This window comes from Bufo gargarizans, chromosome 3 (genome assembly GCF_014858855.1).
Source record: "Bufo gargarizans isolate SCDJY-AF-19 chromosome 3, ASM1485885v1, whole genome shotgun sequence".
Taxonomy (NCBI): domain Eukaryota; kingdom Metazoa; phylum Chordata; class Amphibia; order Anura; family Bufonidae; genus Bufo; species Bufo gargarizans.
In genome coordinates, this window is record NC_058082.1 from 262450931 (window position 1) to 262463375 (window position 12445).

The 12445-nt window shown below is 45.3% G+C and overlaps 1 protein-coding gene across 6 annotated transcripts in view; it reads right to left on the reverse strand.

Annotated features, from left to right (window-relative positions):
* Window positions 1-11513, reverse strand: part of GTF2IRD1 (GTF2I repeat domain containing 1) — a 108615-nt gene extending 97102 nt beyond the window's left edge. For 2 of the 6 annotated variants that reach the window (XM_044287948.1, XM_044287947.1), the window contains exon 1: window positions 11110-11513. The gene's annotated coding sequence lies outside the window, so the exon portion shown is untranslated. The remainder of the gene's footprint in view (window positions 1-11109) is intronic. The other 4 variants (XM_044287944.1, XM_044287943.1, XM_044287945.1 and 1 more) reach the window with 3 other exon arrangements.
* Between the last annotated feature and the right edge of the window lie 932 nt (window positions 11514-12445).

Consider the following 12445-nt stretch of genomic DNA (forward strand, 5'->3'; position numbering starts at 1 on the left):
GTGGCACAGTGTGCGCCGCCCCCCATCGGACCCCCCTTCCTCCCTCTAATGTTAGAAATCGTTGGTGGCACAGTGTGCGCCCACCATCGCCCCCCCTCCCTCCCTCTATTGTAATAAATCGTTGGTGGCACAGTGTGCGCCCACCATCGCCCCCCCTCCCTCCCTCTATTGTAATAAATCGTTGGTGGCACAGTGTGCCAACCACCATCGGCCCCCCCTCCCTCTATAGCAGTAACAACATTGGTGGCAGTGTGCGGCCTCCCATTCCCCCCCCCCCCATCATTGGTGGCAGCGGAGTTCCGATCGGAGTCCCAGTTTAATCGCTGGGGCTCCGATCGGTAACCATGGCAACCAGGAAGCTACTGCAGCCCTGGTTGCCATGGTTACTTAGCAATAGTACAACAGTAGAAGATTCATACTTACCTGCTTGCTGCTGCGATGTCTGTGAACGGCCGGGAGCTCCTCCTACTGGTAAGTGAAAGGTCTGTGCGGCGCATTGCTAAAGAACTGTCACTTACCAGTAGGAGGAGCTCCCGGCCGTTCACAGACATCGCAGCAGCAAGCAGGTAAGTATGAATCTTATACTGTTGTACTATTGCTAAGTAACCATGGCAACCAGGGCTGCAGTAGCTTCCTGGTTGCCATGGTTACCGATCGGAGCCCCAGCGATTAAACTGGGACTCCGATCGGAACTCCGCTGCCACCAATGATGGGGGGGGGGGGAATGGGAGGCCGCACACTGCCACCAATGTTGTTACTGCTATAGAGGGAGGGGGGGCCGATGGTGGTTGGCACACTGTGCCACCAACGATTTATTACAATAGAGGGAGGGAGGGGGGGGCGATGGTGGGGGCACACTGTGCCACCAACGATTTATTACAATAGAGGGAGGGAGGGGGGGGGGATGGTGGGCGCACACTGTGCCACCAACGATTTCTAACATTAGAGGGAGGAAGGGGGGGCCCGATGGGGGGCGCACACTGTGCCACCAACGATATTCAAACTGGGGAGGGGGGGGCTGCCCCCTGCTGCCTGGCAGCCCTGATCTCTTACAGGGGAATATTATAGTACAATTAACCCCTTTAGGTGCCACACCTGAAGGGGTTAATTGTGCTATCATATCCCCCTGTAAGAGATCGGGTGCTGCCAGGCAGCAGGGGGCAGTCTTGTACAAAGTTTGCAGTGTATTCTAACTAGAAGCGTCCCCATCACCATGGGAACGCTTCTGTGTTAGAATATACTGTCGGATATGAGTTTTCACGAAGTGAAAACTTAGATCAGAAAAAGCTTTTATGCAGACGGATCTTCGGATCCGTCTGTATGAAAGCAACCTACGGCCACGGATCGATCACGGACACGGATGCCATTCTTGTGTGCATCCGTGTTCTTTCACGGACCCATTGACTTGAATGGGTCCGTGAACCGTTGTCCGTCAAAAAAATAGGACAGGTCATATTTTTTTGACGGACAGGATACACGGATCACGGCCTCAGCTGCAAAACGGTGCATTTTCCGATTTTTCCACGGACCCATTGAAAGTCAATGGGTCCGCGAAAAAAAAAGGAAAACGGCACAACGGCCACGGATGCACACAACGGTCGTGTGCATGAGGCCTAAGGCTACTTTCACACTGGCGTTTCTGGGTCCGCTTGTGAGATCCGTTTCAGGGCTCTCACAAGCGGCCCAAAACGGATCAGTTTAGCCCCAATCCATTCTGAATGGATAAGGATCCGTTCAGAATGCATCAGTTTGCCTCCGTTCAGCCTCCATTTTGCTCTGGAGGCAGACACCAAAACGCTGCTTGCAGCTTTTTGATGTCCGCCTGACGATGCGGAGCCAAACTGATCCGTCCTGACTTACAATGTAAGTCAATGGGGACGGATCCGTTTTCACTGACACAATATGGTGCAATCGAAAACGGATCCGCATCCTATTGACTTTCAGTGTAAGTCAAAACGGATCCGTTTGCATTACCATTATTATATTTTTTTTTGTCCATGGTAATGCAAACGGATCCGTTATGAACGGATACAAGTGTTTGCATTATTGGTGCAGATCTGTCTGTGCAGATACCAGACGGATTCGCACCTAACGCAGGTGTGAAAGTAGCCTAGCCTACATACCCATATATTTTCGGAAAGTAGACACTTCGTACATTGTCAAAATGTCACTCAGCACTTTATAGACACAGACAACGTCATTAAATTTTTGCGTCAAAGTGTAATTTTTCATAAACACTGTGAAAAAGTTAATATTAGTGGGTAAAAGTGCAACCCCACCAGAAATGTATATGTACCACACCTCCTCAAAAGAAAAGTTCAACATGTGTAGCATTTATACATACCACATGTCTAAATGTACACGCACATAGAGAAAATAAGTATTTGATACACTGGCGATTTTGCAAGTTTTCCCACCTACAAAGTATGGAGAGGTCTGTAATTTTTATCAACACTTGAACTGTGAGAGACAGAATCTAAAAATAAATCCAGAAGATTACATTGTATGATTTGTATATAATTAATTTGCATTTTATTGCATGAAATAGAAAAACCGAGCTTAATATTTGGTACAGAAACCTTTGTTTGCAATTACAGAGGTCAGACATTTCCTCTAGTTAATGACCAAGTTTGACCACACTGCAGCAGGGATTTTGGCCTACCCCTTCATACAGATCTTCTCCAGATCTTTCAGGTTTCGGGGCTGTCGCTGGGATACACTGAGTTTCAGCTCCCTCCAAAGATTTTTAATTGGGTTCAGGTCTGGAGACTGGCTAGTCCACTCCAGGACCTTGAAAAGCTTCTTAGTTGTCCCGGCTGTGTGTTTCGGGTCATTGTTATGCTGGAAGACCCAGCCACAACCTATCTTCAATGCTCTTACTGAGGGAAGGAGGTTGTTGGCCAAAATCTCGCGATACATGGACCCATCCATCCTCTCTTCAATACGGTGCAGTCGTCCTGTCCACTTTGCAGAAAAGCACCCCCAAAGTATGATGTTTCCACATGCTTCACAGTTGGGACGGTATTCTTGGAGTTGTACTCATCCTTCTTCTTCTCATTTCCTTTTTATCTGACCACATAACCTTCTCCGATGCCTCCTCTGGATCATCCAGATGGTCATTGGTGAACTTCAAAGGGTCCTGGACATGTGCTGGTGTGTGCAGGGGGACCTTGCGTCCTCTGCAGGATTTTTAATCCATGACAGTATAGTGCTAACGATCATCTTTGAGACTGTGGTTCCAGCTCTCTTGAGGTCATTGACTAGGTCCTCTCGGGTAGTTGTGGGCTGACTCCTGACCTTTCTCAGAATCATCCTTACCCACACGAGATCTTGCATTAAGCCCCAGACCAAGGAAGATTGACAGTCATCTTGTGTTTCTTTAATTTTCGAATAACTGCGCCAACAACTGTTAAATTCTCACCAAGCTGCTTGCCTATTGTCATGTAGCCCATCCCAGCCTTGTGTAGGTCTACAATTTTGTCCCTGGTGTCCTTAGACAGCTCTTTGGTCTTGGCCATAGTGGAGAGGTTGGTGTGTAATTGATTGAGTGTGTGGACAGGTGTCTTTAATTCAGGTTAAGAGTTCAAACAGGTGCAATTAATACAGGTAATGAGTGCAGAGTAGGAGGGCTTTTTAAAGAAAAGCTAACAGGTCTGTGAGAGCCAGAATTCTTGCTGGTTGGTAGGTGATCAAATACTTAAGGGGAGTCTATCACCAGTAATATTCATATAATGACAATGGCCAGTACAATGTCAAAAATGGGCGACCCAAACTAATCAAAAATCTAAGCAAACAATTATAAAGGGTATACAAATGATGCTATGCAGGTGGCTCACTGTGATTTGACACGACAGGTACACAGGTTCAAAGAAGAACCCCCTGATTCTGATAAATGTAGTATAGATTGGATAGAACCGGCACTCAAAACAATCGGATTACACGTGGGAATTGAATAAAAATTTATTAAACAATCAACACTATATACTGGATGCACCAAGGTAAAATTCATATAAAATATAAAAAAATAATAATAAAAAGCATATAATCTCAGTGTTAGCCAAACGAGTGGAATTTTCTTAGGGCACAGAAGTCTGAAATGCTACGCACAGAGGGCTGCATCCGTGTCCCCCCAATTGGGTAGGCTATTGGATCACAGTCGTCTGCGACGGAGCAACACAGAGCTGATTGAATATTGTGCTTCAAATATATTCGCAGGTAGTATTCACATATAGATTTCACATATTCTTAAATGCATATAAATATAATCTTATGCCACCGTATAGGGTATGGGAAAAGATATTTGAAGATGAACTGTGTTCAATTATCCATCACCTATAGTGGTCTCGAATTCTGAGTAAACTAGTAGGTGAGAAAGTCACTAGTCCAGCACGTCTAATGTCACCGTGCTTATGCCGCCTTGCGTACAGCGGTTCAGTATAGTTCCACTTGAGTTAGTGTTACTCACTGTGTCCCGTGTGGACATTACCAAAATGGACATTACCAAGAAAATTGATGAAAAGACGAGAAGAAAACTAGTCTGGGAGGCGACCAAGATTCCTACAACAACATTAAAGGAGCTGCAGGAATATCTGATTCTCGAAACGCGTCTGGGCGTATTACCTGTGAAAGAACCATCGCAGCGGTGCATGGCCATGTACTAAAGTTTATCCACTTACTCACGTAAGACCAAGAAGCGCTGTAAAATTCACGTAAGTGAAACAGCTGACATAGGTCTCCCACGAGAGTACAGACGGGATCCAAACAGATAACCGGACCCGATACAAATACAGCGGAGAAAGACTGAAGCGTGGGACGCCACGACAGAAAACCTCCCGCAGACCTAACCGAGTGAATCCACACGGGACACAGTGAGTAACACTAACTCAAGTGGAACTATACTGAACCGCTGTACGCAAGGCGGCATAAGCACGGTGACATTAGACGTGCTGGACTAGTGACTTTCTCACCTACAGTTTACTCAGAATTCGAGACCACTATAGGTGATGGATAATTGAACACAGTTCATCTTCAAATATCTTTTCCCATACCCTATACGGTGGCATAAGATTATATTTATATGCATTTAAGATTATGTGAAATCTATATGTGAATACTACCTGCGAATATATTTGAAGCACAATATTCAATCAGCTCTGTGTTGCTCCGTCGCAGACGACTGTGATCCAATAGCCTACCTAATTGGGGGGACACGGATGCAGCCCTCTGTGCGTAGCATTTCAGACTTCTGTGCCCTAAGAAAATTCCACTCGTTTGGCTAACACTGAGATTATATGCTTTTTATTATTATTTTTTTATATTTTATATGAATTTTACCTTGGTGCATCCAGTATATAGTGTTGATTGTTTAATAAATTTTTATTCAATTCCCACGTGTAATCCGATTGTTTTGAGTGCCGGTTCTATCCAATCTAAATTATAAAGGGTAACCTTATTAATATATAACAAGAACAAAAAATTGACCTAGTGTGTCCCTGTATAGGGAAAGGGGAGAGCAGTGTCTGAACCGATGTAAACCTAAAAAACAGGGACACACAAGAATGAGACTCGGTAAAAAAGCTCCGAGTTAAATAGCGAAAACAAACAGATGGGAGCTCAAAATACCAAAAAATATAAATACTTTATTAAGACATGATTAAAATTAACATGAATTGGGATAATGAATAAATAGATACAATGCCATAAACATGATGAAATGGGGGCGGAGGACAAAAAAGAACGCCACCCTGGGAAGAAAAAGCACACGGATCAAAAGAGAATGGTACATAGTATATGTATAACATGGGAATCAAATACAGAGTAAATAATCAAACCCATGTACAAAATGCTGAAGCAGTAAGGTACCAGGTGAGGTGGCTGTCAGCGCATGTCCCCTCAGTGGATAGAAGACGGGTATGCAGACAGAAAATAAAGATGGAAGTATACTGCAGACCAAAATTCATGTAGGATGAATAAATGGAGGAGGACAGCAGGAGACAGGGGCTCACCAAAACAAGAACCGTGTGCAGGAAAGACCCAGGGTGGCGCTACCCCAACGCGCGTTTCGGCGTGCCTTCGTCAGGGAAAAACAGTAGGGAGACCCTAGTAATGGCTAGAGAAACGTCAGCCTAGCGAGGCAGTGTGCAGGCGCGGGATCTCGGCCGGACTTAGGGATGACGCAAGGGAATAGGAGGGCGGGCAAAGGCAGAGGCTGGTGAGTAGTAACCACGAAAGAAGGCAGAGCAGCCTGGGCTCCTACACAGTGAATGCCGCCCCTGGGCACTTGTGAGTGCTCATTTACATATGAATTAAACATTGTTTATCATGCCTCTAAACATGTAAAGAAAATAACAAAGGTACAATTACATTCATGTATAGGTGTGCGATAGGACAATGTAATGTATGTGGTCATATGGTGGTGACAGACTCCCTTTAATTCATGCAATAAAATGCAAATTAATTATTTATAAATCATACAATGTGATTTTCTGGATTTTTTTTATTTATTCTGTCTCTTACAGTTGAAGTGTACCTATGATAAAAATTACAGACCTCTCCATTCTTTGTAGGTGGGAAAACTTGTAAAATCGGCAGTGTATCAAATACTTATTTTCCCCACTGTATCTTCATGAAATCCCCAGAATTGGAAAGAAAAAAAATCTGGTTTTAAGCAGAAAATGAAAAAAAAAGTAGCACCCCATAAAATACAAAGATTACAACCCTTGAAAAGGGAGTGCACCCACAAAACCTATATATATTTCCCGAAAGCAGACAACTTGATTATTGCCATTGCCTTGACGGACTGTCGACCACCATATTCGACTTTAGGTATCTTTGTGACAAATACCAATTATTTTAATAAAGTGCTTCACAACAAACATTTGCACCTAAAATGCACATCCAAGCATATACATAAAAACAATATAAATGTAATATATTACGGTGTGCAAATCTCATATATACCACAAATGTATGCACCAAGAGCTCACTGGAAAAGAGGCCCTGTAATATCTGGCCATCATCCACATGTGTTAAAAATGTATACTGTACACAGCAAGCCGCTTCTACGTTATTAAAATATACAACATATAACATACTGTGCATAAAAATATAACATTAAAATGAATACACACAATACACAACTTGCAGGATGACAGGCCGAACTGGATGGACACGTGTCTTTTTTCGGCCTTATATACTATGTTACCTCCTTCATGCAACTTTGTAGCAAACAGTAATTCTAATTTGTGACTAAAATGTATATTCAACCAAATAAAATATAGTGAGGAGTTCATACATACCCCACACGTCTACATTCAATGCTGCACGTGTTACTGAAATGCAGAAACTGCAGGAATGTACCATGTTAGCATGCAAGTATTGGGAATGACGTAGTATATACATTTCCATCACAAACTATAATCCTAATGTTCTGTTTAAGCCATAGGAGAGGCCTGATAGTATTATATGGAGTTGTGTGGAGTTTCAGGTGGTCCCATACATGTGACCACTTTCGATTTCATAGTCAGTCCCATAAGGCCTCATACACACGACCATATCCGTTTTGCGTTCGCCAAACCGCAGATCAGCCAAACTGGAATTTGGTCCATGTGCTGGTCGCATTTGTTTGCAGACCCATTGACTTCAATAGGTCCGCGGTCCGCATTTTGCAGACAAGTATAGGACATGTTCTATCTTTTGGGGAACAGACATATGGATGCGGAAAGCACATGGATGACTTCTGTGTCCATTCCGCAAAAGATAGAACATGTCCTTATATTTTTCAGTAAAATGCGGACCCGTTGAAGTCAATGAGCCCAAAAAAAAATGCGGCTGCAAAATAGGTACGGCCTTGTGCATGTTACCTTGACCCTAAGTTCACACCTGAGCGTTTTACAGCGCGTTCCTACGCTCTGTAAAACGCTCAACAAGGAGAAACCAATGCTTCCCTATGGGAATGGTTCTCACCTGGGCGTTTTACAGCGCGTACGATCGCGCTGTAAAACGCCCGACGCTCAAACAAGTTCTTGAGCTTTTTTTTGGGCGTTTGTAGCGCGTTCCCGCACATAGATATTCGGGAACGCGCGACAATGTGTGCACGCCTGTCTCTGTATGCGCGATTGTAAACGCCCGTACAATCGCGCATACAGAGCGCTCGTTTCAGAACGCTCAGGTCTGAACCCAGGGTAATAGAATGATTAGGAATGACACTGACCAAAAAACTGCAGGAAGAAACCATGTTGAGGAGACACATATTTGGAAGTATTAACACATTCATTTTGGCAATCTGATCATTTCAATAAACAATAATAATTCAATACGAGGTCACATTTCGGGTAGACATTACTGGCTGCAATGGGTCCAAAATATTTTGTCTGTATGTAATCTGACACCGATAGTGACTTAGTGCTACACATAGATACAACTATGCCAGGTATACATAGCGGTACTCCTAGTGACCTTACTGCTGTAGTTATCAAGATACATGACCGAAATAAAGAAATGGATAATCTTTATGTGATGTAGCTATCACTGTTTACCGAACACCTGGCCCCTGTCATGTAAACTCTAAAACTCAGGCGGCCTATAGAGCCTGAGGCTGACTAGACAATAATCCCCGTATTACAATGCACTCCCACACTCACCCAGGCTCCAGAGCATCCAGTTACCGCCTCCACCTACCAAGTCAATTCTCATTCCAGTCTGCTCTCCTAAACCTCCTATCGCAATCTACGCATCAGCCACAAATAAACAATCATTTCCAGCATTTATGGTAAATTAAAATTTCTATACCCATCCCCTGATGAGTCCCGGGGAGGAACGAAATATGTCATGTCGGGACATGAGATTGAGGGATATGTTTAGGTACTAGGCCCCTATAAGGGAAAGGGTCCAGACAGGGTCGTCCCTATTGGGGCGGGTGTTCCATATTGCTAGGTAGGGACGTAATAGCCCCTATCCCAACCAATGGTTAGGGCATGAACTTTAGGGCTATGTAGCTTTATGCTTTCAGAAGAATTACAGCAAAATATGGACCCCGTCACCAGGCTATTTGGCTACTTAGGACGATTGAAAAGTAGACATTGACCTGAGCATTTTCTCAACTAAACTGGTAAGACCTTTCCATTTTTATGGTTTGACTCTGTCTGTAGTTTTATCCATCCATTTGTGTCATATTTTTGATACTTTTTCTCACCGTTTGGATCAATTCACGCGTCCGTAGTGTGTTTTTCTGGATCCATGGATCCGCAAAACACGGACACCGGCAATGTGCGGTCCGCATATCGAAATTGCGGACGTGTAAATGGAGCCTTTATTTGAGCACTTTTGTGGGTTTAATCTTTTAATTATTACTAGTAAAAGTTATGTTTTAAATGTACTCAGCTTATATATATATATATATATATATATATATAGCCTAGGTCTTTATTCTAAGGAGTTTTTGTGACGTTTGAGCGCTAGACCTTCCGTTTATATGCAATTATCGTGTATAAAGTAAGAGGATTTACTATGATAAATGAGGCCAAAAACCAACGTGCTCCACAAGAATGCCCACAGAACAGCAGATAGACAAATTTGTCAGACAAGTAACACTGAAAACTCGCAATTTACTCAAAAATAAAGACAAAACCAATTTGACAATTCAGGGCCAAAGAGTTTTGGTTCAGGATGTTTTTTCCAATAGCATGACTTTTTTTTCCCTATAGGCATATCTATATCACTTAAAGGGGTGTCCCAATAAGACAAGTTAAGGTAGCGTCTGATTAGCAGGTGTCTGACCACTGGGGCTCCTGCCAACTGCAAGAACGGGGGCCCCTTCTCCCTCTTTCAATGGAGCGGCAGATAAGCATTAATGTACATCGCTCCATTCAACTCTATGGTACTACCAGAGATAGCCAAGTACAAGCACTCGGCTAGCTCCAGCACCCCCATAGAGATGAATGGTGTGGCAGCACGTAAGCCCCATTCTCGGAATCAGCAGGGGTCCGAGCCTCTGGATCCCCACCGATTAGATACTTATCCCCCATCCTGTGGATAGGGAATACATTGTCTTAGGGCTCGTTCACACGACCGTTGGTGTCCCATGCTATGAACCGAAAATTGCAGTCTGCAATGCGCGGGCACCTTCTGTGGATCAGGAGCATGGGGATCGCAGACCTATTCACTTGAACGGGTCCGCGATCCCTCCGTTCCGCAAAAAGGATAGAGCATGTTCTATCTTTTTGAGGTGCGGAGGCACGGAACGGTACCCCAGAAAGCACTCCGTAGTGCTTCCGTAGTGTTCCGTTCCGCATCTCCGTATTTGCGGACCCATTGAAATGAATGGGTCCGCATCCGTGATGCGGAATGACAACGGAACGGTGCCCGTGTATTGCGGATCCGCAAATGCGATCTGCAATAATGGAACGGGACACCAACGGTCGTGTGAACGAGCCCTTAATGGGACAAACCCTTTAAAAAACACGTTACAAATGTAACAAAATAAAAACACCAACAAAAACGCTTGTATAAAAATACTATGAAAACTCAACCATACGATAAAAAGTGTGTGTGCAGGAGGCGAGTGTAAAGTATACTTTTTTTCATTAGCAGACAGATAGGCACACATATGGGCACACACATTCGCAGGGCGCCAGCTGTATGCACTGCTACTTTTTCCCTGACATGTCTGACAGACCCGTCATCAATAAAGTTTACAGATACAACCTTACACAGCATGGCACAGTCGTCACTTCTGCTCCAAGGTTTGGAACAGGCGCACCAAACCCCAGACCAGGGAATGCTGCTGCCCAAAGAAGCACCCAAAATATCCAGTTACCATAGCGATGAATAACCTCCTGGACAGCACCATATCCAGTCCATCACTAACCTAAAAAGGTGGCACCTAGAAGTCCCAGTTTAGGACCTGTGACGCCAAACATGAAGGCACAGCAAAATGAAAGTGACATGAGTGGGAGGGAGGGGACAGCTGGGTCCACCACAGTCACCCCTCACACTACAGTCCACACTCACTCACACCCAGAGCCTGCAGTCACGTGTGCACAGCGTGCTCCTCAGCTCACATGAATGTATGAGGCACAAAGTTTCTTGGTTGTTGTTTTTTTTCCTTACCAGGAGAGGTGCCAGTAGTGGTGGGTGAGATCCTCCCCGGCAGCCTCCAGCTTTGTAGCTCCCTCTATAAGAGGAGGGGAGGGCTGTGGTGCTGCTGTACAGCAGGGTGAAGGGGATTTGTAATTCCTCTCAGAGCAGCAGCAAGCTTCCCCCCAATCCGCAGTATCAGCCCCCCGTGCTCCTGTCTGCAGAGACAGGCTCTTCCCACCCCCTCCCAGGATAGAACCCCCTTTATGTGTGTGTGACTGGGTATATGTGAGTGTAGCAGGAGTCCCTTTGTTCTATAATCCCAGTAAGATTGAAAGCCATTCGCCCCGTCTCTAATCCCAGCCCTGCTCAACAACAACATCTATTGGCTGTAATTTACATACAGGATTAACAAACCAGCTTCAAGGAGGAAGGAGGAAAGAGCCGGGGAAGATAGAGAGAAGAAAGGGGATAGGTGGAGGGAGATTGCGCTGCCCTTACACCAGTATTCCCAGTGCCCTGCACTGGGGTGAGGGCGGGCACGGAATCCGTGCGGTTAATCCCCCTGGCTGGCACACTGGGTACATGGAGGGTGTGCTTCCAGATTACAGATTAGAGGGCAGGGTTAGACCAGGAGGAAGCCGCAGCTAGTAGTGCACATCCTTCCTGTAACCAAGGCTTGGATTAGAGAATTTACCTCAGGAAACCTTTACCATTTATTATGTGCTGTGTGACAAGGAATAGAAAACCTGTCCATAGGGTGGTTAAAAAGGACTATTTGCAAAAGGAAGGATTAGACGTTTGGTGTGAATTGCACCACATTTATTAACCCCTTAGGGACCCATGACGTATCGGTACGGCATGTTTCCCGAATCCTTAAGGACCCATGACGTACCGGTACGTCATGGCTTCAATTCGCGATTCCGGCGCCGCGGGGGTTAATCGGAACGGGATGCCGGCTGAAATCATTCAGCCGGCATCCCGTAACAACGCAGGGGGGGGTCATTTGACCCCCCCCGTATAGACGATCGCAGAAAACCGCAGGTCCATTCAGACCTGCGGTTTTCTGCGTTTCCGGTCCATTCGGGTGTGCTGTGACCCGATGAACCGGAAAAAGACTGCGATCGGTGGCGTAATTTTACACCACCAATCGCAGTCCGAGGATTTGAGGAGGCGGTGCTGGCCCTGGTGCTGAACACTGCTGTCCAGGGTGCTGATTGGTGCAGGGGAGAGAGGCGCGAGATTCAAACTTCCTGCGCTCCTCTCTCCCCTCCTCTTCCTGTCCAGCACCCTGACCGTGCAGCATCGTCCAGCACCAGCTCCTGTGTCCCCCTAATCGGCATCCATCACCCTCCTGCACCCATCGCCA